Below are 27,103 nucleotides of genomic sequence, written 5' to 3'. Positions count from 1 at the left end.
TCAGGGAGACCCTATCTTACTTTGGAGCACAGGGCATAGGTTTTCTCTTAGGGTCATCATATGGCACAACCGCAGACTGAAGAAGAAGCCAGCCCTTACCAGGCCCTTGGCCAACCTTAGTTTCTCTTTTTCTTTGAGTATGGCACACAAAGCTCAGTTTGCTGTGGGATAAGATAGCGTCTGCTGTGACTGCTGAAGATGAGCAACAAAGTCATTGGACCAGCTCTCTGTGGCTGTGTCTTGAGAAAATTTAATAGCATGTGGCACATAGAATCTGTAATCTATCGATCCATGATGGCCTTAAGTGCTGAAATAATGAAGGTCTGTAAAATTTCCTAATAAATGTATTGTGAAGGTATTTGAAGTATTATTTCCAAAAAGGATCTTGAACAGATGGGGCAGATGCCCCAGTTGTCATATGAGCAAATTTAATGTTGCATACATTAAAAAAGGCGTTGCAAAACTTGCGCAGGAGAAGCAGCTTGCAGACTTTGTTTCCTTGGATGATGACATTGCACAAACTTTGGGTGAATTGTTTATGGAAACCTGATGCTCCAGCATTAAATTTGTTCAATTAACTTGCATGACTTCATAGGGTAAGTTTCACGTTTTCTCCTTACCATTAAAAAAAAAAAAAGGGAAAGAAAAGAATGAGTTACAGCACTGGCTATGAATCCTAATAGCCTCTATGTACATATAGGTGCCCACATATAGGAAAACTTCATACTCAGCTGAAATTTTCTGTTCTTTAAAAAAACGAGATAGAGTTGAACTGACTTGACTGCCTTTGAAACAACAAATTAATCTCAACTTGTGTAGACAGGCATAATGTCAGTGAAAGCATGCCAACTTTCCCTTGCTGCAGCATGTGAATATAGAGACACTAAAAAGAGTCTTTTGTGAAGTTTCTTTTATTGGTAGCCCTGAAAATTAAGTGGCAAGGAAAATTCATGTCTGAACTTAGGAGTTTGCCATGATCTAAACCAGGTTGTTGGATTGTCTTGGTACTATTATTCAACACTATTATTAAATTAAAAGCACAGCTTATGCCAGTATGGCTTCAAGTTATTTCACTCCACGCATCTTCCCTTGTGTGAAATTCCCAAACGGATCTGAGGCTCCAGAGAAAGGGGCTGCACAGCATACAGATTGCGTATGCCAGATTTCTAGTGTCATGTCAAAGTCGAACAAATTCCTGGAATCCCAATGTTTGAAATTCAAGTATGGAGACACATGAGGGCACCACTGGGCGGGGGATGGCTGCTGGTGGAAAACCGATGTGCGCTGGCACCTTCTGCAGGCTAGCTGGTGTGAGCTCCTGGACTCCAGGCAGGGGACATGGCTGGTGGCCTCAGGGCAAGCCCCTGAGGTGCAGGTGGTAGAGCAGAATGGAGACCAGAAGAATGTATCTCATGCTCTATTAAAAGATTTGACAGATCGGCTCTAAGTATATGCAAAATTTCTGAATATCATTTTATCATTTTGTAAAATACAGATGGCCCCATTCATACACCTTGTTTTAATGGTAAAATACCTTCAGTCTTTGTGGTATGTTCTTAATAAAAAAAGTAATAAGACAAATAAGACAAAAAAACCCACAAATATTAAAGAGTTAATGGTATTTTGTCTTGCTTTCTCATCAATTTTCTAGGCTGCACCTTTCAAAGTAGGATAATATTGACCAAGCCTCATTAAACTGATTTAGAAATTATTTTTCAAAGAAAAAAGCAAAATTAATGATCTGTGTTCTAATATCAATAAGCCACTTCAGAATGCACATTGATAAACTATTGCTCCTAAAAAATACTCTCCATCTGTGGAAAGTATCCAAAATGAACATGATGAGGGCAAGTGCTGGGTAGGCGCTTAGGAAGGCATGAAATTCATACAGGGAGTAGCTGGCGAAGAAAGGGTGCTGTTGGCTCTGACCCCCTACTCAATGAGTCAACATGAAGTTGCCGTTGCAACAAGAACAAATCTCATTGAGGGATTTACTGGCAAACATGCTATACGTAAGTTGCCATTAAATATTCTACTTCCTTCATTGCTGTTGAGGCTTGGCTGGTCCACAGTGTCCTATTGTGGACATTACGTTGAAGAGTCTGGAGGAGAGCAACAGGAATGATAAAAGTTTGGGAAAACATGACAATTTGAATCAAAAAGAGAAGTCTGAAGGGAAAATATAGCTCATGATAGCTTTAGAGGTGTATGTAAAAGATTGACATAAACAGGATACTATTAGTTGTCCTCCACAATCACAAGAGCAAGGCAGAATTTAATCAGGTTAGTTTGCAGAAAGAGGGGCTTGTGCAAAAACAGTTAATGTGCACAAGTTGCCTGAAGAGAATGGGCACTTCATGTGAGGTTTTTAAAAGCAGGGTAAAAAAAACATGTTGGATTTGGCCTGAAATATATTTAATCCTGCTTCCCTGTGAGTGGATGCCTAATAGAAGGCCTCAGGAGAGCCTGCATTTTATGATATCAGCTGTGTACTAAAGTCTTATTGATGGAATAGCCTGTTGAGGCTTTTTGCATATTCAATGTCTTTCTCAGTTCTACTTTCTCTCTTTTAATGAAGATTAAAAAACAATGTGCCAGTAAAATTTTTTACAGCCTTGCTTATTTTCCTTCACAGAACTGCCATTCACTGAGACCAAAACTGCACAAATGGAGGGAAGGAATGGGTAGAGATGTTGCTGTTGCTGTTCCTGGTCACCCGGAGACTACCATCTTCAGCAGTGGGTTAAGTTGGAGCAGCAGCAGCAGATTTTTTTTCTTATTTTTTCTCCCCCCCTTTAAAAGCCATTCCCTCCTCCTACCAACGGGGGGGCAGGTGCTTATTGTACCTGGTGGCATCCTCAGCTAGGTTCTGGATATATGGATATATATGGATATATAAATAAATTCATTTATTCCATTTATTATATTTCCCTTTCAAAGTAGAGCAATATTAACATACTTTTTCTCATTGGTTATATTAAAACACCTTTATCCATGGGGTCGCCTTGAACAGACTGGTTAGAACTGGTTTCCAATTTGCCTTAAAATATTAATTCATTGCTCTGCTCATTACTTTAAAAAAAAAGGAGGGGGGGTTTTCTTTTTGTCTCTTTTTCAGCCTCTGAACCCCAAAGGAGGTGGCTAAGTTGAAAGGCTCACTTTCTTTCTCAAAACTAACACATTTTGCAGTAGCAGAAATCTGAAAGTTCAGTTACTGGTTTTTGCAGAAAACCTCAGGGACCGACTAAAGGAATTTAGTTGAAACTGAAGTGCAGATACTTTCTCATTTTTTCCTCCCACCATCACCGCTTACACTGAGATGCTGCAGCAGGTTAGATCCATTGAGGCTGGGGCAGCTGTGGCCTCACTCCTGGCCATGCCTGACCATCTCCTCCTTGGCTGACTTTCTGGAGAGCCCGCTCTCAGGGACCTAAACCACCTGGAAACGAATTGTGGAGTTTGTCAGACGAGGCCTCAGCCCTTCCAGCCCACAGAGCAGGGGTTAGCTGTGATCATATCACGGGGGGCCAAGGGGCACCAAGGGCCTGCACTGACTGCTGCAGACGAGGGGAAGAACGCTTTTTTGCCTGGAAACCTCACTTCAGGGGAACAGAAACTGTTCACGAATTCGGGTCAAAATCTAGGAGGAATGAGCTCTAGGAGCCAAACCCTGCATTTGTTCCTTCCAATAAATTGCCTACAGTAATGGTGTGACACTCCAGCATTGGAAGGCCCCACCTAGAATACTGTGCTCAGTTTTGGTCCCCTCACTACATGAAAGACATTGAGGTGCTGGAGCATGTCCAGAGAAGGACAACGAAGCTGGTGAGGTGTCCGGAGAACAAGTCTTATGAGGAGCAGCTGAGGGAACTGGGGTTGTTTAGCCTGGAGAAAAGGAGGCTGAGGGGAGACTTCATCGCTCTCCACAAACTACCTGGAAGGAGGTTGTAGTGAGATGGGTGTCAGTCTGTTCTACCAAGTAAAAAGTGATAGGACAAGAGGAAATAACCTCAAGTTATGCCAGGGGAGGTTTAGGATTGATATTAGGAAAAATCTCTTCACAGAAAGGGTTGTCAAACATTGGAACAGGCTGCTCAGGGAAGTGGTGGAGTCACCATCCCTGGAGGTATTTAAAAGATGTGTAGATGTAATGCTGAGGGACACGGTTTAGTGGTGGTTTTGGCAGTGTTCGGTTGATGGTTGGACTCGATGATCTTCAAGGTCCCTTCCAATCTAGACGATTCTACGATTCTATGAATCCCATGGCTCCAGCACGAGCAACCAACACGCCTCAAACCCAACATTTTGGTCCCTCCGCAGCCATTCCCCCCCCCCCCGCCCCGTGCTTTTTCGGGAAGAAACGCTCGGATTTTCCCCCCGAGGTGGGCCGAACGCTCCGTAAAACACAGCGGCGACGCCGCCGAGGCCTCGGCCGCGGGACGCCGCCGTGAGAGAGGGCGGTGCGGTTTGCAGCGGGCGGGCCCCGACCAGGCCCAGGCCCAGGCCCAGGCCCGGCCCCCGGGGCGGTGCGGCGCGGGGCGGTGTTCGGCCCCCGGCAAGGCGGGGCCGCACCGCCCCTACGCGAACAGCAGCCGCCGCCGTCGCGGTCGCGGCGGGAGAGGTGACAAGCCGCTGCACGGAGCCGCCTCCGCCCGGCTGGGAGAAGCGGGTGTTGTGTGTGTGTGTGTGTCCCTCCTCGCCTCCTCCGAGGTAGGTAAAGCAGCCGTCCGCGCCAGGGCCGGCCCCGCCGTTGGCGGGGGGGGGGGGACGGACACGGAGACCCTAGCGGGTCCCGCGGCGTCTCCGTGTCCCGTCCCCCCAACGTCCCCCATTTCGGCGGCAGTTTCGTTTCTCGGCCTCTTCGCTTGCTGCGCTTGTTCGGGTGTCCGTCGTCCCCAGTCCCGTCCCCCCCACGTTCCCCCCCCCCCCTCCGCCCCCGCCGCTCTTTTCCCCGGGGGAGGGGGGAGCCTGGCGGGGCTCTGCCGCCCGCCCCGTCGCGTCTGGTTCAGCGGGTGATTGATGGTTTTGTGAACTCAGCGTTTGGCAGGCAGGGCGTGCATTGCGGGGAGGAGCAGCAGCAGCGAGCGAGCGAGCGAGCGGGAGTCCTAAGTTTTTCCTTACTTCTGGAAGGGAGAGGAAAGAGGGCTCCGTGGGGACGCCCCAGTGGCTTCCTTCGAATCGCGACACCCCCCACCCCCCGCTTCAGCTCTCTGTGATCGTCAGGGAATAACGCTGGGCAGGTTTGGGGGGCGGATTTCCCCCCTAAAGGTGAGTGTGACAGGAGGGGAAAAACTGTCAGAAACTAAATGTTTTCCTTACGACTAGCTTTGTGCGGAAACCCTATATGTTATTCCTTGTATATACACTCAGATATACACTTGCCTATGTATACACCTACCCATATTTTTTTGAGCTATGAGAACATTGCTTATAGGCTTCTGTTTCCAGATGTTTTGGTTTCTGTTTCTTGTAGGCACGTTTGCGTTTCGGCTGGGAGGGGAACAGACAGCGGTCATGTTGCTGGATATGTATTTGAACAGTAGCACGGAACAACTTGTGTTGCCTTTAGTTCAGCTACAGAGCATATCCATATGGGATTAATATACTTAAGCAATCATGTCACACTGACGTATCTTGTTCAGACTTGTAGATTTTTAAAGCAGTGTGGACTTGTAGGTAGTAGCGGAAATGTAATTAATTTTAAACATGTGACTTGGCCTAATGCTTATGATTTTAACGTGGTATTCATACCTTGGTAAATATGCATAGATTTAGCCATCTGTCCTCCCTTTCCCTTCTTGTGTGCACATACCACACTGTGGAAACAAAAAAGGTATCCATGGTAAGCTTTAGGGCCAAATACGTATTTAAACTCTTCTGGGAAATGCTCTAAAGTTACTGTCAAGGACTAGTGGAAAGCTTTTTTTCGTACAGTTTTTGAGTGTGTTTTAAAAAAATGTTGCTTCAGCTTCCGTTATGCCAATTTGTAACTTGTACTTGGTGTTACTGCTATTTGCATACATCCAGTACAGCTGATACTGCTGCTGGGAGGCATGTAATTCTTCCTGCTATGGACAAGGCCCTTTTGTGTCGTGTCAACTGCATACACTTTTAAAGGGTGTATGTACCCCGGGTTGAGCCCTGCGGTTTCTCTCTCCTGTGATAAGGTGGTCGGGGGGTGCCAGCCAGTATTGCTCATTGTAGATCTTGGCAACAAAACTTCTGACACAGGCGGGAGCTCCAAGTTGGGGCACGTCAGTCTTTGGCACTTGCCATAGTTGCTGGTGTATGCTATGGCTCACCTACATGCAAGTGAAACTTGGGATAGCAGTGGGCTACAGCAGTGATTTGCACTAGTGTATGGGTCTGTCTGTCCATCCAAGGTAACTTGCAAGGCGGTGGCTATACAGCAATGTTTTCCTATAGCTGAAGAGATGGGCTGTTTTGTTGTGGTATCCCTTCTGTCACCATTGGAGTGGTACTTCTGCATTGTGCAGATAGGTGGGTGGATGACATGACATGTGTCACCTCAGCATACTTTCCCTCTGAAATTTAGCTCCTTTATCATATAACGGCCTGCCCTCTGAAGAAGTGGCCTGGTTTTAGACATGAACAGACCTGCCAAAATCTCAAATCTTTGGTATTGGTGGTATGTTTGGGATTGTGATGCTGAAATCTTCATTTGAGCATCATTTTCTTAAATTTGGCTTTTATAGAATAACAGTTGTCATAAGAAGATTAAAAATAAAGTCTACTTGCTGCTAACACTTGGTGGGTGAAATTTTCATCTCTTCTAGTACAGCTGCTCTGTAGTTTCTCTGCTGGTTGCAGAGTCTTGAGAATTGTAGTGTGCAGTACTAAATAGACTACTTTTTCTACTAACCTAAGGATCCTTAAACTGTGGTATACCTACTGTAGCAAAAGTGGTATGTGAATCCTGCCACCAGTGGCATGTGACTGCCATTTTGGGAACCTTCATAGTCTTGCATTTTCTTGAGTTAAAAGCTCTGTTACAAGACCCTAGAAAAAAGTTGTGTTAACAATTTATTGCAGGAAGAAGAAAAAGTGTATTAAATTGGTATTCCCATTGCTGCCTTACAGCTTTACATGTTTTTGCATCCTCTGGGTAGCTCTTGGAATCTCAGCAACACTGCACGATTATTTTACTCCTTACACTGCTGAGTAAAATTATACAGCCTAATTTATTTAGGTTTGGCATGTTCTCACTGAAACTCATGCCATGCTAGGTGAGTGAACAGTCTGCTTGTTTATATTGCCTTCTTTTCCCCCACTTTTAATAGGCCCTCATAGGTCTTATTGTGGTTCTACTGGAAGGTTTCAGAATTTGGTCCAGCCTGCCAATAAAAACAGAAATAAAGAGCTATGAACCATATTAAACCTGTTATCAGAGAAGGTATTTTCATACTGTCAGTTATCAGGGTAGAAATCTCACTTCAGTTGGCTCCAGCCAGTCCTACAATCACATTTACTGCTCTTCTATAATTTTTTTTTCTGGCAGTTTATTGTTAGCTGTCTGGGACTGAAGTACTCAGGACAGATGTGAACATGCTACTTTCATCTTTGCAGAATTACAAAGTAACCTAATTGGCTTCCAGATCTCACTGTATCTTTCTTCATGTCCCTCTATCATAATTCAGACTCTTTCTGTCTACTTACTACTCTGTTCCAGATGTCTTTTACCAATCGAACCTTTGCTGGATCACTTTTCCCCAGATGAATTATTATTCACTTTCTCACAGGCATCCAAGAAATAAAATGCCTGATGGAATTTTCTCCCCCCCCATACCTTTCTTCAATATTCTCCCACGTTCATTTGCAACTTGAGGTAAGTAGAGCTAGTTAGAAAGTGCTCATTAAAATGTCATTGATGTGAAAGTCATGAAGAGTGTTGATCAAAAATGCTTTTCAGTTTCAAGTCACTCATTTCTGGTGAATAAACCTTTTAAAACAAAAACAATCTCTTTCTTTTCTACTGCTGCTATTTCCCCTGTGCTTTTCGCTGTCTTGATTGTTGTGGTTGGATTATTTGTGATAACTGGGTTTGACACAATCAATTCGCTTATGGCTTCAGAGAAATGCAATACTGAAACACTGAAACTAAATTTGGAGTAAAAATGGAGTCACTACGGCTCAATCAACTACAGGTATGAAGGACAAGCAGATGTCTTCAAAGAGTTTGAAGTGTTGAATAACGCAACAGTTTATCCTGGCTTACAGCTGCACACCAATGTTTTTGGCTCACGTTGGGTGACTGATGACAGTGACAATTGTCAGGGACTGTTCCTCTGCGGAGCCTAAGGTAGCCCTAGCCATGGCCACAGAGAGCTGTAAGATTGCGGGTAGGTGTTTGAGCACTGTGAGGTATCAGCCTGGAAGATGGGAGGAAGATGGTATGCAGACTGTATTACTGGGGAAAGACATAGCATGTTCTGGAGCAATCAGATTTCCTAGACTGGAAGGCTTCATGACCTGCCTGCAGCGTACTGGAGACACAGGTCACTCTTTGCCTAGATAGAGCTGAGGCAGCAATGCTGTCGCTGAGTAATGTTTCAGTATGAAAGTATAATGTCAGTGTAAAGTCCAGAAATACTTCTGACCTATGACCAGTTGGGATCATGTATCTTAAAGCAACAAAACCAGGGTCTGTCTGTGGCTGCAAATTCTTGACACTGTTTTCCTCTGCTTGCCACTGAATTCCAGGTTTAGGTTTAACTTCAGCTACTCCTCAATAGTGGATCATTTTGATGGTGCTGCAGCTGTTTGTGCTGAAGGATAAATAGGTCTGTTGTGTCTCCACACTAAGAGAATTTGAGACTGTTTCTTCTGCTGGTTTGACACTCATGTTAGAGAGCAGTGTAGAGGGAACTGAGCTTCATAGGTGTCTACAGGGGAAGGATCGAGTGATGGGGTAGCAGCTTCCCACTGCTACTAGATTGCTGCTGCTTGTTTCCCCATTGCTCCTAGTTTATCCAGGAAGGCCCCAGACTGTTCATCATGTTTTTGTGGGCCCTCATGAGGTGTCCCTGCCTCCCTGGTGAGAGACAGATATTTTGTGCCTGATGGTATCAAAAAGGAGGTCTGGAAGGTTGAATTCTCAGATCCCAGAGAAAAAAAACAAAACAAAACCAACAACCTTATTTTAAGGTACAGGGATCTCTAAATGTACTAAACTTGGGTTGTGTAAGCTGACTGTTGGTGTGTTCTTAACTGAGAGGGCTTTCCAACTGCACAAGGTTTTCATGAAGTAGAATATTTTGTTGCAGTGCTCTATCACTATAGGGACGTTTTAAGTTCTGAACGTTGAAGATCTTAGCATAGGCTTTCATGCATTACTTTTTCGGCCTCTATTTGCTGTTCTCAAATCTGGAATTTCTGTCTGAAGTGTATATGGGGTGAGATGTGAAAACATCAAGGTGATTTTGGGGTGTGTTACTGGAGCAGTGGTTCTTAGGAGTTGACTGTATTTTTGATCATTGCTGGTGGTACCAGTCAGTGGTTCCTTGAGCCCTCGGGCCCTTGGCCTGCTGGCCATCTGTGAGCTGGAGAAGATTTTGGAGTTTCTTGGTCTTTGCTCTACTGAGGCTTTCCCTAGTTGCTGGGAAACTGGACATTCTTTCACTTGCTTGAATGAGGTGATGCTCTTTCCAAAACAGTAGTACCATTGTGATATCCTTAATTTTCAACTTCAAGGGCCAGGTCCAAAATATGACCAACTCCACAGGTTGGACTGGAGGTGACCTGTGAAGGTGCCAAGGGAACTATGTGGAAACTGGCTTTTCATACAAAACATGGAAAGATGAGTTTTGGGGGACTTCTGCATGTTTAGCCTTGTCGATATGTTTGTTGAAATTCTGAAAATGTATAATTCTAGGACATTTTGCTACCTTCCATTAAAAGCTATTAGTGTTAGCCTTGCTAAAGCTGTTTATTGTGGTCTTTAAGGGAGTAAATGTTAGCTTTAGCTTTTCAGATTAATGAAATCTCATAAAGATGCCTTACTAAAGGCACCTTAGATTTCATGTTTGCAGAACAGGTGAACAAAGTGCTTCCTGCCATCTGCTTGTGCCTGACTCTTTGACTCAGTATGGTGAGGGGGAAAAAAAAAGACATGGGATTTACATCTCATCTAGACAGCTTTGGGTGATGCAATCCATATCAGGTATTTCGCTCTTGGGATTGTGTATTGCCTTGTTGGCAGTTAGAGGTAGGTCTTATGTTACTCAATTCATTCACTTAATTTCATAATGGTTTATGCTTTTTGCTTCCTGTTTGTGATGGAGTATGTTTCTCCTGCTACTTGCAGCTTTTAGAAGGTATCTGATTTCTCTGGTTCTTTTCCTAATTCATTGAACAGCCCATACCAGTTTATACCATGGCAGATGAAGTGGACTGTGCCATTCAGGTTGCTGGGTGCCACAGGAGGGGCATGGACACCCGGTGATTCTTTCTGGAGGTGCAAGCTGTTGAATCCTGGGAATAGTTAGACCTGGATGTGCATCCTGTGGGAGCAGGGGTGAGTGTGGACAGGAAGGGTGAGGGTGTAATAGCCTAATGGTAAGATTAGGGCACATTCCAGCAGAAGGAGGTGTTGTCGGTGGCTTCAGTCAGTCATTTTCTTGAAATAACCTGTCCTTGCTGTTGTGAATTAGAGAAAGGGGGTTGGGGGGGAATCAATATGCTTTCTGAGCTATAAAGAGGCCTCTTGACTAATAGTGTGGCAATAACTGGAGGCTAGAGCTGGGTGGAGCTCAATACTCCTCCCTCATGAAGCAGCAGAGCTGTTTGGTCATCTGAGTTGTGGCGATGGCCCTAGGGCTGACAGGAGGATTATTACAGCATTGTTCTCGCTTTCTAGAAAGCTTACCTCATTGTTCTTTACAAATTTCAAAGATGATCGAAGCATTTTTCTTATGTGGTACCAACAGTGCCAAACCTGCTAGAGCTGTCCCTGCTGCTGCTGCTACTGAGTCCCTGGTGGCGTCTGCTCCTGGAAACAAGAGTGGGAAGAGGGAAATGTTGGTTTGTGTAGAACTGTGCAGAAGGTTTTTATGATTGAGACGCTGAGTTTTCTAAACAGGAGAAATGATTGAAACTGTTGTAGTTCCACTTTGCTTACTTCAGCAGGATTTTGTCAGTGGGTTCATAGTTATTTGTTACTTTCTGCATAGTAGACTGAAAAAAGGAGCAGAATGAATGGGATACCCTTAAAGGGTTTGTTTTTTTTTTTTTTTTTGAGCTGGCAATACACTTGGAAGTTACATTGTCTCAAAAAGAAATATTTGAAGATGGCCATAATTGGAAGAGAGAGTCTGCATCAAATTTTGTGTTTTGAAGGACCTGTAAAGAACTCTTCTAGAAAGTAATCACTGGTAACTTCATTTTTTGTTGTTAGCTGGCTTGGTCATAGATATCTTTGTAAAATGGAAGTGCATTCAATATGCAAAATGTCTGAAAGGACCAAAATAGTAAGGTTGAAAATTCTGTGGACCTTTCTGTGCAGAATCCAGAGCTTTTAACCTGCCCCTCCTGTCAGCAGTTCAAAGAAGAATCAAAAGAAGCAAATGCAAAACATGTGAGTGATATTCCCTTGTATATGCTGCCAACAGTAAACGGAAGAGAGAGAGATGGAAGTCTCCTTAGCTTGTCCATTGAGAACTGAGCACACGGTCATGGCTTTTGTCAAAGGCAGTACTTCCAGCTCAGGTGAAGTCCTATTACTGCGTTTAGATCCAGTGAAGAGCTACTATTATGAGCAGGGGTGTAGGTTGAAGGAGCTGGGCTTCGTTATTTGGATGAAAAGGAGACTAAGGGACAAATAGTGCTGTTTACAGCTACTGGAGGATGATTATGAAGATAATAGGGCCAAGGTCTGCTTAGTAGTTCCAGATGGCATCACGGGGCAATAACAACAAATTGTTGCTTTGGAGATTCAGGTTGGGTGTTGGGAAAACGTTGTTACTAGGAAGGTAGTGCAGCACTGCAGCAGGTCATCGAGAGAAGCTAGTATCTATCCTCGGAGCTTTTCAGGACTCATCAATGCAAAGCCACAGCTGACATTATCGGCTGTTGATGATAGTCTTGTTTTTAGTCAGAGGCTGGACTAGGTAACCTCCAGAGGTTTCTTCCAACCAAAGTTTATATGAGCCTGGCTCAGTTTCCTCCCAAATGAAAAATTTTTTAGGCAACTTTGAACTGAGCTGACCAGCTACTGTGGGATACTTGGTGGTAAACTTAATTTCATGTCCTCAGTACAGCTTTTGTAGTTCATACAGTAATGCTTCAGTGACCAATACTGAGATCAGTATTGTTGGCCTAAGTGTTTATGACCTGAGAACGTGCAGGTTATTTTTGTCAACAGGTTTCTTCTGGTCTCACCTGGCCCAGAGGGAAGGGGCAGAACTCCTTGATGGTAATATTTCTCAAACAGGCAAACCCCTCCTCACGGGCCCGCTAAAGATGGCTTCAGGGGATGAGGTGGCATTATGATCACCAAGAGGGCATGTGGACTGCAGTGAATTTGGCCTTACAATCTTGAGTTCATAAGACTATATACCCCAAAGCAAAAGATCTGTGTAATCTTCATCTTGCAGTTTTCCTCTGCAGTCCCTTTTGCCTACTACTACCTTCAAGTAAGCCAAAGTTAGCAGACAGGATGCCTTCTAATCTTATTTTGGCTCTACTAATATGTATTAGTGCTAATATTTTATTGTTATTAGAGTTGGTATGATGGGGAATAGCCAAATGAATGACTTTGTCAATTTTATAACACTTTTTTTTTTTTTTTTGAGAGGGAGGGAGGGAGAGGAGAGTCAGAAAAATACGGAAGACATGAAGTATGTCCTGTTAGAAAGCTGGATGCTATCCACTCAGAGATTTCTCCCTACAAATAAACTCTCCATTCTGTCTTTGGACCTCTGGTGAATGAAGTCCTGTGTGCATTTTGATTTTTGAGGCATTCTTTCTGTAATTTACTTCATTTTTGAGGTGGTAGGATTAAATCTTGATGTGTGCTGCTTGAAATTTGCTGTCGTTGGAGATCAGGCTGCCATTTAGCACCTAGTGCTTCTGATAGAGGACCTTGTTTCTTGTTCTTCGTTACTCTTACTCATTTGCTTATTTTTTCCGAGTGAAAACAATTCCTGTTTCTTCCTGTGTACACAGCTACTTATTTTTTTTGTTTCTGTTACAAGACATCAGGGAAAAATGCAGGTTCATGATCATGTATATAGTATTATGTGGCAGAGTAATTGGGCAAAGATCTACATGTAATGTTTAAAAACATACAAATAAAAGTATTCGTGGCACTTCACAGTAATCAGAGGGCAAGCTGAGACAAAGCAACCTCTTTTGAGGTGAAAATGGAAATTTGGTGCAAAACTCATGACTGAATGCATGTAACTCCACTGTTTAAAGAAGAGCTTGCCTATGTGAACACAAACTCAGACTTCACAAAACAGAGCTGCCTGCTAACCAAAAGACTAGTTGCTTGCCAGCAGTTCATTTGGCATAGCTTTCTCCTACCTGTCATCCATACTTCACGGAAAGAAATAAAACCCTGTACTTACATACTCCAGGCCTTCCCTCCTTGCCAAAGTAATGCTTTGTTAATTATACGGAGACCTCTGCTCTTACATGTGCAGGTTATTAATTGCTGTAAAAGTGTGAGGGATTCAATCCTACTCTTACTGATTAAAAAAAAAAATAAAACAAACAAAAAAACAAACCAAAAATTATCCAATTGGCTCTCATTTTCTGTGAAGTCTCCTGGAGCCTATTTTCTCTGCTTACAGTGGAGATTGCTTGCTGATTTTGCTGCATGCCCCTGAGCATCTACCCTACAGGCTCAGGATGTTAAATGACAGCTTGTAGGGAAACGGGAGCTTGCATCACCTGTTAAATAGCAATGGGATGTTTTACACCTGTATTGCACTAGTGTGCAAAAACAATGGGATAATTTTAAATAATTTTAAAAGACTTAAAAGATAATTTTAAAGAGTGAGCTGAATTATTTTTGTGCTAATTGAAGATGGGAAAATTCAAAATGTAGCTTAGTTTCAGTGGCATCTTTTTTGCTTTGGGTTTATAATGGAGTAATAAAATAGAGCTTTTGGATTTAAAGGATAATTAGAGGCCTCATTACACTATTGGTCAGAAGATTTATTATTTGCAGCCATTGCTTGAATTATTTGCAGGATCTGGGGTACATTAGAGGCTGATAACTGAAGCTTCATAGAAAATCAAAAAATATTTAGTTTACCTGCAGAAAACAATCTTTTCTCATGTAGTTATACGAAGTATTATTTTTTATTATTTAGGAACTTTTTGGAGGGCAAGTCTTGCTCCTGTGTCTTCCCAGTTGGTTGGCTGTTATGGGAAGCCAGCAAATTCTCAAGATAAGGCACAGAAGTTTAGTATATGCATCTTCCACCTATGCTCCCTGAAACACAAGGGGGTTTTCCTATGTCCACGTGACTTTGTGGATGAGGTTAGTAGGTTCTCTGACACAATGATTTATCAAATGGTTTCCTCCTGTTGTGGGTTTGAATAGAAGCTACTCCAAATTTGAGGCCAGAACAATAGCTATGGAGGAAATTAGTCATGGAAGGATCTGAGGAGGAAGGAGCATGTTTTTATCAGCAGTGGAAGAACTTCCCAATACACAGGGATCTCACTAAAGATAAGTTATGTATTAGTGAGTAGTGGAAGTTTACACCTTTGCATTGTTTCCAACTGGGTATTAAAGACTAAAGGGTAAAATGTTTGCTTTCTTCTTACTTTGACACATTTGGAAAGTATTCTTTATAACCTTGTGGGTTCAAAATACATTTTTATGAAGACTTAAGCATTTGGTGTTTATTTCTGCTAGAGTGAGAGACTTGGGAGACTTCCATCAGATAATTCCCTGGTTGTGGTGGATGCTATAGAAAATAGGGGGACATGAAGTCAGTTAGCAAAGAGAAGGATTTACCTTGAATTTATCATTTATGTTGCTGGCTTAAATAGTGCTTGTGCTTTACCCTGTCACTCATTGTGATTCATAAAACATCTATTCTGAGTAGGGTTCAGCAATTGAAGATAAAGGATTTCTGGTTGTATGTAACCCTTTTACATTCTGCCACAAGAGTTGGGAAGATCTATTCTAATATATATTGCGGAAGTGGTTTACATTTTTTGGATGGGTACAGGTACCTAAATATATGGCATCTAAAATGACACTAGACCATTTTATATCTGGGACGTCTGGCAGATATAAGCCAGGACATACCAGTAACCCAGTCTTTCCAGCATGGACACTGGAGGCCAACAGGATTTCCCTAGGGCATCTAAGAAGGCTCTAGATGTCCAGGTTTAGATGACTAAAATTTAAATGTTAATGTTTTAATACTCATGTGATTTAGTATTTCAGATCAGCAAATTGAAAACATCTTTTTTTCAGCTGTCATGAAGAAAAATAGACTCACTTTGCTGCAAAAACTTTTGCATAAGTCTGCATTGTAAGAGCAAGGCAATATAGGTGGTTTGCCAGTTTATTTTACCTAGCTTGTTATCTTGCCAGTTTATATTACCTAGCTATGTAGACAGAGTCAGCAAGATATTGGTTGTTTTACCAACCTTCCCTCCCCCTAAACATGCCTCTCTCTGAAACCAAAAAGAAAATCAGGAGGAGGATCCCAGTCCAACTCCTCTTAGGTTAATTTGGTGTCAATCAGTTGTTCAGAGGAAGAAAGCGTGAGTGAGTGCAAGGATTGATGTTCAGTCAGGGGAAAAAAAACCCTGGAACATGTTCAGCATAGCTTAGAGAACAAGCTTATGTAGCTTATATAGCAACATAGCTGGAACATGCTTATGGCAAGCTGAGGATTTACACCAAAGCTGTAACTGTACATTGTCAAAATACAGGTGTTATTTAGCTATATGTTAATGTCTTTAGTTATTTTAAATGAATTTGAAAATCAAAAGTGCTATCCAGTGCATGTAACTTAAGTGTCTAAATATTTATATTCCTAATAAAGCTTCTTCTCTAGTAAGATTTCACCTCTTACACATTTAACAAAGGACATGATAGCAGGAGCCTAAGAGTGACCATCTGAGGTAGCCAGTAGAGAAACACAGATGCTTCTAGGATATGATAGAATCTCTTAGAATAGCTACTTTGGGATAGGATGAATCACAGCCCACAAATGCCTGTTTCTCTTCAGTGACTATAAAGAGAGAGGGGGAGTAGAGTGACTCAGTGAGATGTGGTTGTTTATATTTGGTCAAATATATTTCAAGCTAAGTGCATAAGGCTACAATCCAGAGGCAGCTCAGCTCTCCATGGCACCCAGGGTACGTGTCTCAAAAGTTCAGCTACAAAGCCTGGTTGGAGTGTGCTGTAGTTTTCCTGTGGCTGGTGCCTTCATCACCCTTCCAAACTGAAACCACCCTGTGAAGGAACGGTGCATGTGTACTCAGTTTTCATCCTGATGGGGAATTGGTGTCATCCCAAAATAAGATCAGGATGCAGATTGGGTACATACCTGAACCCATGTGTTTGGATCTCACAATTTAGACGTGGCTTAAATTCCTTGTGCAACCAGCAGAAGGAGAGAAGGGATTTGGAAGGCCTCCAGAAGCCACCTTAATTTTGGTAAGATTGAATCCTAACATGTAACTTGAATACATGCTTGCTTCTGTGGTGTGTTTTCATTTCCTGTTTCTCTCAGCATATATGATGAAAATAGAATAGTCAGTTTTCATGTCTGTGCACAATCGATCTCCAGTTTTCTTAGGTTAGGGAGATGTTGGGATGCCTGGGTGCTAGGAAGTTAAAATAATTGAAATCCTGGACTTAAAGTTCTTCTGATAAGCATATTTTTAAAACCAAAATTAGACCTAGCAGTGTCCTTTCAGAACAGCATACCTGCTTCCAGTTAGTAACTTGAATTTTGGTACTACTCTTTATTTCTGTAACTTATAATGATTTCTACCATCACTTCAGCTCCAACAGAGAGAGAGAGAGGGGGGTATTTTGCAAAGGTTGGCATCGGTGGTATTATGCATGAATAGGTCTAGGTGCCTAGTTTTAAAATCTTGGCAACTGCCTTGACTTTTCTTTATGCTGTCATTCAGACCATAGCTACCAAGGTTGAGTTTTGCTGGTAGTAGCAGTTGTGGGAAGTTACTAAGGGAAGAGTCTATTACTGGCACAAGAAATAGTTTTGAAGTTGTTCTTGCCATTGCTGAACTTACCAAAATGTCACTGTTGCCATAGGTCATCTATGCAAGGCTCAAAATCATCTTTCTGCAGCACTGAATGTCACAGAAGTTGCTTGGTGGCTTCAATGTTAGTGTTATATATATATTCCATGCTTCTTGCAAAGCTCCCTTTTTAAATTGGGAAGTTTTGTTGTTTCTGGGATTAGACCTAATTGCTGTGATTCAAGAGTGAAGAAGGAAAAACAGTTGTGTGGGTTCTGCATGTTCCAGTTCTCCTCCTCTTTATTACTTTGAAAATAGTCCACTTTTCTCCAAAAGTTATATCTACACCCTTCAGAAAATTGTGTGTAATAGTTGCCTTTAGCAGCATTTTTCCCTTGATTCATTAATTATAGGAGCAGATGGCATTTTCTGAGTTGGGGATTTACCTTGATTTGTTATTCTTTGTTGTGTTTGACATCTGAATTTCTCAGCTTCTCTAAGACGATGTCATTTTGCAATTAAATGTATAATAGGATTGTATAAATTGGCCTGAAAATTGAAATGCTGCCCTTTTTCTTTGTAACTGATGTGAAAAATGAATGGGCACATGGGCACATCTCAATCTGAGATCAGTCACTTTGGAACTCTTCACTCCTCAATGTACAGAGCAGGTATTTTTAATTTTTTTTTTTTTTTCTCTCCAGTCCATGAACTCATGACTTATTTGCTACACACTACTCAAGCACCATTTTTGAGAAAGATCATACATTTTCTCTTGAGCTTTTTGATGGGGCCTCGCTGAAAGGTTTGCAAACATGCCGTGATTTATTTTCAGCACACCCTTTTGAGTTGAGTGGCTTCTGATCCTTTGACAAGGGGGGAACTAAAACGTAATAACCCGCACGAGGAGCTGAGTGGACGCATGGATGCTAGTTTTGTGTTCATGATTCAAGAGTCCTGGCAATGATACCTGGGACCACCTCAACTCTGTTCAGCTGCAGTTGAAGCTCTGCAGTGGTCAAAGACTAGTGTATGTGCTGTGAAGTGGTGGTGCTGAAACAGAGTTGCACAGGCAGCACTGAACCCTTGCCTTTGGGGGGGTTATGTTAGTGACTTGTCTTGGGTTTGTGTTGGGTTTTTTTTTTTTGAGGTAATTTGCAATTTTCCTCCCTTTTTAGAAGCAAACTAACAGACCACAAAAACTCTTGGTGTGTGTTGTCTTAGGAACATGCATGTGGTCCATGGGGAGGACGGCTGGCTCCTGTTGAGTGGTGATGCCTGTGATGCTTACTCTCCTTGGCTCCTCATCCGGCTCGGGCACCATCATTTTCCTTGTTGTAACCTCGTATTTGACCAGACCCAGGATTTCCAGACTCTTGTCTCTTGTGTCTCATGCTCCCTCTCCCTCTCATTGCTGTCTCTCCCTCTTCTGCCCAGCTTTGTGTCATGTTTTGGTCCACCCAACCTTTTCTCGCGCTCCCTCTGCAGTGCGCTCTCGTGCATGTCTGTGGGGCACCAGCCGAAGGGTCATGAAAGCAACAGGCGAGGTTGTCTTCCTGCTGTCAGCTCCAATGTCTGGTCTCTGGCAGATGGGAGCAGCAGTTACAGGGGAAATCCTGCTAATCTCCTGTAACTTGAGCCCATTACATGCTCAGTCGCACTGTGGGGCTGGTGCCTTTCCAGCCACGTACAGATGGACGGATGGACGGCTGAAGGAGGCAGTGGACACTTACTGCAGCACATTTTCTGAGGTTTGCACTGTAGGGATCAGAAAAAAAAATAAAAAGATGGTGTGTATCAGCTGAATTCTAGCAGGTTTTAAAGCTTTGTCAAATAAGGAAATATTTTAATTATAGAAAAAGAACCGTAACCTTGATTTAACAAAAAAAAAACCAACACAAAAATCAAGGGATCAGCACCCTGCCAAATTTCAAGACTGCCTCGATGTGGGCGGGGGACCCAGAGTTCCCTGGTGAGTGAGTTACAAGGGTGGCAGAGCAACACATTTTTGTCTAGGCTATCTCAGAAATGGGCAAACTGCGTTTTGGCAGAAAAGTAAATCCTGCAGCAGATGTCCAGCATGGAAAATTTTTAACACGGGCAGCTTGAGTTTGGCAAAGTCGAAAGAATGTGTAAAATGCCGACAAGAAGCACCAGGCCACCTTAATAACAGATGGAGTTACCACTCCTGTCCCTGGGCTCACCCAATACCCACCAGAATCAACTATTTGGGGGGTTATTTTGGTTTGGGTTTTGTTTTGTTTCTTTTTTTTTTTTTTTAAATAGGGCAGAATAGAACAGAGTGCAGGGGGTGATTAAGCAGAGAGTGAGGGCTGGCCGGCAGGAGCGCATTTCAGCTGTGCCAGGGAAGGGAGGGTTTTCACAAATTGGGTGGGAGATAGTGGAGAAGGATGGTGGTGGGGAAGGAGAGTTTTTGCTTGTGGGATAGAGGAATAATGGATTTTTGGGAAGCCACATTTATAATATGCAAAACAGTCCATAGGAAACAATGGGGCCTTGGGACAGAGCTGCCAGTGAATGAGAGCTTTGTTTCCTCTTGTCTATTCATATTTCTCAACTTTTAGTGGCATTTTAAATAAATTTTACACATTTTTATGTAGTGACTTGAATTGCATGAACTGTTGTCTAAAGTAGTATTGCACTGCAATCTTTATCCTGTTCTGGATAAAGATTGACTTTCAGCTTAAGCTCCTTTTTGTATTTTTCTTAATTGCAACTCTTGTTCAATAATCCTTGGCTGCTTTGTACTCTTGTTTTAAAACTTCAGCAGAAATTGAGGGAAAACTGATTGACAGCAGCCTTGCGTACCCAGCGTATCGAGCTGCCCACAGTTTGACTTGAAAATGGCAACTGGTATCATAGTCCTTATGCCAGAACCTTGGTACAAATGAACATCAGTTACAAGCTAATCACAGGAACTGCAGTTTGGATGCTGCTGTTGTGATTTGTCTGCCAATGATATTAAAACACCGTCGTATAGTTTGTTTTCATGGAGAAGCATCCTATACCTGCAGTCCCTGACAACTGGTCTCAAATACTCGGAAAGACATTATGCGTATAGTGCTGTTAAATGCAAACGCTGCACAGTAAGATTATGCAGTATTAAAATGCAAATATTACTGCCTGAATCGGAGCGTGTTTCGGCTGTGTGTTAAAATAAAGGATAGATTGTTTGGTTTATGGTGCACAGCTCACCTTCACGACCAAAACAGCATCATTACAGTTCTGCAATTTCGGAAACGCTGTTCATGCAAGCGTTTATGATTAGCAAAAGCTTCGGAAATTCTTGTGCAAGAAATGGTGTAGCTGCTTTTGCAGCAGAGGGGAAGGGAGTTGTTTGCTTTTGCTGCATATGCTATTTCATGGAAGTATCGCTTTACCTCTCCAGTAAAACTCCTTCCCTGCGCGAGGGAAATTCCTGGTTCATCAGTATGGATGCATTGTTTTTACACATTAGAAGTGCTGTGTTGCCGTGTCAATCATCCCGTTAGGATCAGTTTAAGAGCAGTAGGGCTGACGAAGCCGGGTGTGATTGGCTGCCATATGCTGGGAGGGCTCTGGGAGAAGGAAGGGCTGCAGTCTTTCAGCAACAGAGTTTAGGCTGTGTCTTTGCTTCATCATCTGAGGAAAAATCCCCAGATAAGGCACAAGGCTTTCCAAGCGCCAAAAAAAAAAAAAATAATACAGGCTGCTCATCATTTTATATGAAAATTATTTACCATGATGCAATGGGAAAGATATGGCTGTTTGTTTATATTGGATGTTCCTTTTCACGTTGGGAATGTGCTGAATAGACAGGGCTAAACAAGGTAGGAGGATCATTGTCTTTTATTGAATGTTTAAAGAGTTTGCTGCAGTATGCTGCATACTGTATGTGTTGCTTGGGGGAGTCGGGGAAACAACGTTTCTCTAGGGAATTAATTCTTCGTGGGTGCAATAGCTGGATTTTATGGTAACTTGTTTTCAAAGGGAAATAATTTCCAGTGTAAATAGCTGTCTTCAGAAATAGAATGTGAGTATACGCATATTAAAATAACACAAGTAAAAAAAGAAATAGGTCAGTGTGTTTCAGAGCTGTTGTTACCCTAATTGGATTTTTAGCTGAGTTGTTGTCTGGTAGTGCTTCCTAGCTTTAAGAAAGAGAAGGAGTCAACCTGAAAATCTGTGAAGTTTATAGCAGGTATGTTTGAAGATTTAGGTGAATTAGACTGGCTGATCTAAATAATTCCCTATCGGAGGCTTTAACTAAAGCCAAGGCTGCCTGTCTTAGACTTGTAGGAGCCGTACAATGAGATTACAATATTTTACCCTGTTATAAAAGTATGGGCATTTTTGACTGCACCATGATTCCTTGTGCTCTTGAAGGCAAGCCGGGAGACTTTTTTGTGTTGTAGTTTAGCTGAGTGTTTCCCCTGCCCTTTCCAGGTCTTTGTCTCGGCAGCAAAACAGAACCTGGACACAAAAACAAGGAAAACAAGGTTAATAGTATGTGCTGCAATTATCTGATCTTTATACATTTTTAATGAGAAAACACACAGCTAGCAGAATAATTTAATGAGCAGGCTGGCTTTTAGCGCAATGATTTCACTGTGCTGAGAGGCACATCAACTTTCTTACTAAGGAGGAGCCTCAGGAAGGAATGGAGAAGATTTATGTTAAATGCTCTGGAGAGAAGGAAAAGGGTTATTAAGGCAGAAGTCTAAAGTTCTGGAAGAATAGAGTTATTATTATTTATTAGTTTGGAAGCAAACTTTACTGTCATATTGCGGGAGGGATCTGAGGACATGGCCTCATCCTGTGGCGTCCTAAAGCCTCTTCAACTTTCTTAGATTGCCATAAGTACTGCTAGTGCTCCGTACCTTTCGGATCCCACCCAGTTAGCAACCCAAATTAGCGTGCTGTCTTCAGTTGCATTATAGCATATTGGTACAATACATAATACAGGTATTTTAACATTTTTCTTCTTTTTCTTTCAAGACTAATGGCGAGACAGCAAGAAAATGTTATCTTATTTTTCCTGTAATAGCCATGAACATTGTATATAAATATTTGTATTCAAATAGGATGTGGGCAGAAAAACTAAGTGTATCAGCTGAGGAGGACTAAAGATACAATGTCTTAAAGAAGAAATTACATAAAAGAGCCTTTCACTGCCTAGAAAAGCTTTCAATGGTGTAATTTTGGGGAAAGTTATAAGATTTCTCTCCCCCTCCCGCCCCAGGAGCAAGTTAAGCTAGTTTGAGAAGTATTGCATTAAATAGGCCCTTCTAGACCAACCGTCCCTCCCCTTTTCCAAGGAGAAGTACAGGGCATGGGCTCAAAACTCCTGATGTCACCTCCCGGCTCCTCGCAGCTGACTCTGCTCAGAGGAGGTTGATTCAGATTCCCCATTCCCTGCCTAAATACTTGCTTAAGACCTGCAGCTAGGTTGTTGGCACATCTTCAGTTTATGAACCGGCTATTTTTAAGTGCTATGCTCTTCTAAGTAAACTCAACCTCATGTCTTCTGAGAATTTCAAACGCTGTTAACAACTGAAACGCATGTCAGGGTATAGAGCATTATTATTAAAAATCCGTGGGGTATGGATATGTATATTTAAATATCTATAATTTTCAATGTTTAAGTGTAGTGTTAAAAGTCAAAATAATCTTTTCCAGGCTATAAAATGGGAGCTAAATTTTTAATTTTTGCAAATAAAATAATTTTCATGCACAGTTTACAGAGAAAACATTTCAATCTCATGTTTTTGAGACTGTCTCTTCCTTTCAGATAATTTAAGTGGATGTTTTTCATACATTTGAGATTTGCAGTTAGGCATAAGGAGGATAATACTATACTTCACGAAGTGAAAATTTGCATTCATCACTCAGTCAAATAGTTTGTATCAAACTATTGACAGACAATCAAGCAGCAAAGGGATTAAAAACAATTCTTTCCTGCTCAAGAAATACTTGATATAGACAGGTAGGTATGCTTTTGTCTTGGAGGGTAGAGGTGGCAGTAAACTCTGTATTTACAATTGTTATGTAAATAGTTGGTAATAAAAGTATTTTGGACCAGATTTTGGTATCTCTTCGTTTAGTAGTGTCTTTTATTCTTAATTGCTCTGTAGATGTCATCAGAGCTATTAATGCAGTAACGTCTTACTGTGTGCAGTCTGTCTGTTTTCAAGGAATAATTACTCTGTTTAGAATTAGTTTCTTCATTTTCCGAAGGTAGGGTTTACTAATGAGTTACTTGTCCTGAAGTACAGTGTCGTGACTGCAGAGTGTTTATAAAGCAAAATGAAGTTCTTAATTTGTCAGCATATATTTTACAGAAATCTAAAATAATCGTGTGCTGCGATTTTTTTTTTTTTTTTTTTTTTTTTTTGAGAAAGAAAAGTAGCTCTTAATGTTACGTGGGATTTCGGGCACTCACGTCTGATAACTTGTTTCTGCTGTGAATGAATGTTGTTCTCTTGCTCACAAGTGTGTCAGGAATAATCTGTACTGTGCTTATTTGTAAAAAAGCTCTGTAAAATGTTCAGTTTTTATAGTATTGACAGATGAGAAAAAGAGTTTGTTCAAATGAAATTCCTCATTAATGATTTCACATATGGTTTTAATTTCCTAAATCATTAGACACATTGCTAAGATTTAAATTTCACTTAATAGCTATTAGTGATATCTTGTTTTCTAATGTTACAGGAAAATTCTGACTTTGGGGGATATTTTTCTCTTTCAGCGAAGAAACACTTTTTTTTTTCCCAAAGCCCTATGTGTTTTTCCCCCCTTTGTGAATAAAAACACATGGCTGTTATAAAATTGTATCAAAAGAAAATAAAGTCACTTGCTTTAGAATTTGTTAATACGTTTTTTCTTTTTAAAACCACTTTCCAGCATTTGATTGTGAAGCTAATTTGATATGTTTAATACAATGAATTATAGTTAACTAGTGTAAACCAGTGCTGTGTGACTGGTCTGTAAACAGGCTGAAATTATAGTCTGAGAAAAACAAAACTCATTTCAAGAAGGTGTCAATGCTGAAAACTAGTTCAAATAATAGTAGTATTAACTGCTTGACTAATTAAGCTAATCTTCTTATACATTATTAGCAAATGCAGTGACAGTTGTTGGTTATTGATATATGGAGTCCTAAGTCTCCTTTTAAAAACAAACTTTTTGGCTGTATTTGGGATGGAGGGTGCACAAAGAAGGAAATCATGTGGTCCTTTCCTAGAATCTGCCAACTTCTTAATCTCCCCCCCCCTTTTTTTTTTTTTAATAAGGCTGTTAAAACACCAAGCTCTCCCCCTGACAACACTGGCAATGTAAAGTTCTTGTTTAGTATTTTGAGCATGCTAAAAAATGAAAACTTTGGGGCAGTGAAAATTGAAGAGCATACCCAACAGGAGATTAAATGCAAAATCCTTATAACTAACATGAAGAAATACTAATTGTGTACGGGACTCCTTGTGCTGGTGATGATTATTAAAGCTGTTGAGAGCTGCCAGTGTGCAGCTTGCCACTCCTGCAGAAGACTTGTAGGATACCTGGAGTCCTAAGTCTGGCAAAGGACCCGGTGGGCTTGTGATACTTTAAACTTTGCTAGTTAGAAGAACTCAACTGTAGTTCTGGTAAACAAAAGAGATAAATACAGGCGTTTACGCTCTCCCTGCCCCCTGCCTTTTTACACCTAGATGTATGTCCACAAATGCATACGCATATATGTAATATAAACATGCTCATAAAAATACGGTTTTTAATTTTTGTATGTCTGCAATACAAAACCAATAGCTAATAAAGATAGTAGGAGGGATTTAGTGGTGCAGTTGTTGCTTAAATAAATGAATCAAGAAGTAGTAACAGATGGTTCATATAAGTCTGATAACTTTTTCAATTTTAGATCAATAATTTGTTACCAGTTTCTGAGTGGATGATAAACAGCGTTTCAGGAAGGTCTGGGTGTCGCATGTTGCTGAACTCACAAATAGAGACGAGGTCGGTCTGGAGGCTCACGTGCTGTAAAATCTCTCCTGCAGAGAGTACAGCGCCTCTGACAATAGGCAGAATTACAGAATACAGGTAAGGAAAAATACAGAATTGTGTTCCCTCTGTGGTTTTATGGAAGGAAGCCAGGGCTTGTTTAGAATTGCCTTTTTTTTTTTTTTTATTTTTTGTGAATTCTGAAGGCAACTTTTCAGTATGTTTTTTTGTGTGATCGCTTTTCAGACGTAGGCCTAGCAAGTGTTTTTCTTTCTTTTTTTTTTTTTTTTTTTAACACTCTAGCGTTCTCTCCTATCCAGGCTGAATACTTTTTTTCCTGGGTTTCTGCGGATTTTTATAGTGGTTTTTTTTTGTTTTTTTATTAAATGCTCTGTTATATATGCTTCAGGTATACCAAATGGCTCAGGCCCCTGCCCCCCATTTTTCTGAATCCATCATGATTTTTGCACTTCGTAGGTATTATGGGCAGTGTTCTGAACTTAGACTAAAACTAACCCGAAATTGCAAAGTGGCAAGACTTCTGTTTATTTTCAAGCACTCGGAAGGATGATTTTCAATGCTGGGTTTCAGCGTCTTGGGTTTATACCTTAACGTTCTTCTCCCACAGCTCCTCTGTGGGAGACTCCTGACATTGAGGCAGGGGAAGCGGCTGCCTTGTAGGATATCAAAGCCTAGTTTTACTCCATTTTTATCTTTTTGGGGATACTCCTTCCCACTTTTCAGGCAATCTGCGCTGCTGTTACCAGCAGCTTTATGCATATTTCAAGCCTGCAGCCACACCAGTTTGTCAGCAGCCACCTCTGGCTGTGCTTCTGGTGGGGCTGGCAAGACCATCGCTGGCAGGAGCATACTTCTGCATCCAGTTAGTGATTCAGGACTTCAGCACGGCCCTGTGTTTTATTTATTTAAAAGGTTGCGGTAACACCTACGGGATTTCCCCGACGGCTGTGTTCCCCCATGGCACAGCATCCCCAGCTACAGCCTCCGACTGCTGCGAGGATACCAAGGCCATCCTTTCCCACCTTCATCTCCTTGCCCCACAGCCCAAAAAGCAGCAGGACCTGGGGGCACCTCCTCAAGCTTGCAGGAGGCTTGTGCAGAGGAGGAGGAGGAGGCGGCCAGCGTGTGGGCTGCTGCTTCTGCCAGGGATTGCAGTGCTGCAGTCCTTATTGGCATGCTGAACGTGCGCTGGCAGTGCGCGGCTGTCCTGCAGCTCGAGCCCTTGCGTTTAAAAACTTTTCTCTTCACATGTATTTTTTCTTCCCCCCCCCCCTAGTTTCCTTGTGTATTTTAGTCCCCCTCTGCTAATCCTGGGACATGTTTTGTGGCTGGATTGCTTTATCGCCATAATTTTAAGGGGGTGGGAAGAAGCCAAAAACACCCTAAGATTTTTTTTTTTTTTGCTACAGTGGGGAAGGCATTAAAGGCTTTGAAAGTGGCTCCACTGATGTGTTTATAAAGCCAGTGCTTCCCCCCCCCCCCCCCATTTTTTTTTCTTAATGACCTCATTTAATGCTCACAACTTTGTGCAGTGAGGCCACTTTCAAAGGCTTTGGTATCCACAGTAGCAGCTCTTTGAAGTGGAAACGCCAGCGGGGGACAAGCCAGCAGCTTAATCCTTGGTGTAAAAGGTCCTGAGTGGTAAGAAGCCACTACATCCATCTCAAGGGGAGAAGCCAGAGAGCAATACCTGAAACTAAATCCATCTTCTGGACCTGGACCTCAGCTGTGGAGCTGGAAGTGGTTGGACACTTCCATGGGATGTGAGGGAGCCAGACCCCCTCCTCTCTCTGGTTTCCTGCTGTCTTTCTGTCCTCCCTTCTCTCCCCAGTCTCTTGAGGAGCAAGACACAACCACTGAAGGGCAAGGAAGTGAGACCTAAGGACAAACA

The 27,103-nt window shown here is 42.0% G+C and overlaps 1 protein-coding gene across 3 annotated transcripts in view; it reads left to right on the top strand.

Annotated features, from left to right (window-relative positions):
- The first annotated feature begins 4,580 nt into the window (after positions 1-4,580).
- Positions 4,581-27,103, top strand: part of MBNL2 (muscleblind like splicing regulator 2) — a 112,509-nt gene continuing 89,986 nt past the window's right edge. For all 3 annotated transcript variants that reach the window (XM_082480968.1, XM_082480966.1, XM_082480967.1), the window contains exon 1: positions 4,581-4,710. The gene's annotated coding sequence lies outside the window, so the exon portion shown is untranslated. The remainder of the gene's footprint in view (positions 4,711-27,103) is intronic.

This window comes from Vanellus vanellus (genome assembly GCF_965231255.1).
Source record: "Vanellus vanellus genome assembly, chromosome: 1".
Taxonomy (NCBI): domain Eukaryota; kingdom Metazoa; phylum Chordata; class Aves; order Charadriiformes; family Charadriidae; genus Vanellus; species Vanellus vanellus.
Note: the sequence above shows the minus strand (reverse complement) of the source record. Positions and strands in the feature narration are given on the sequence as shown.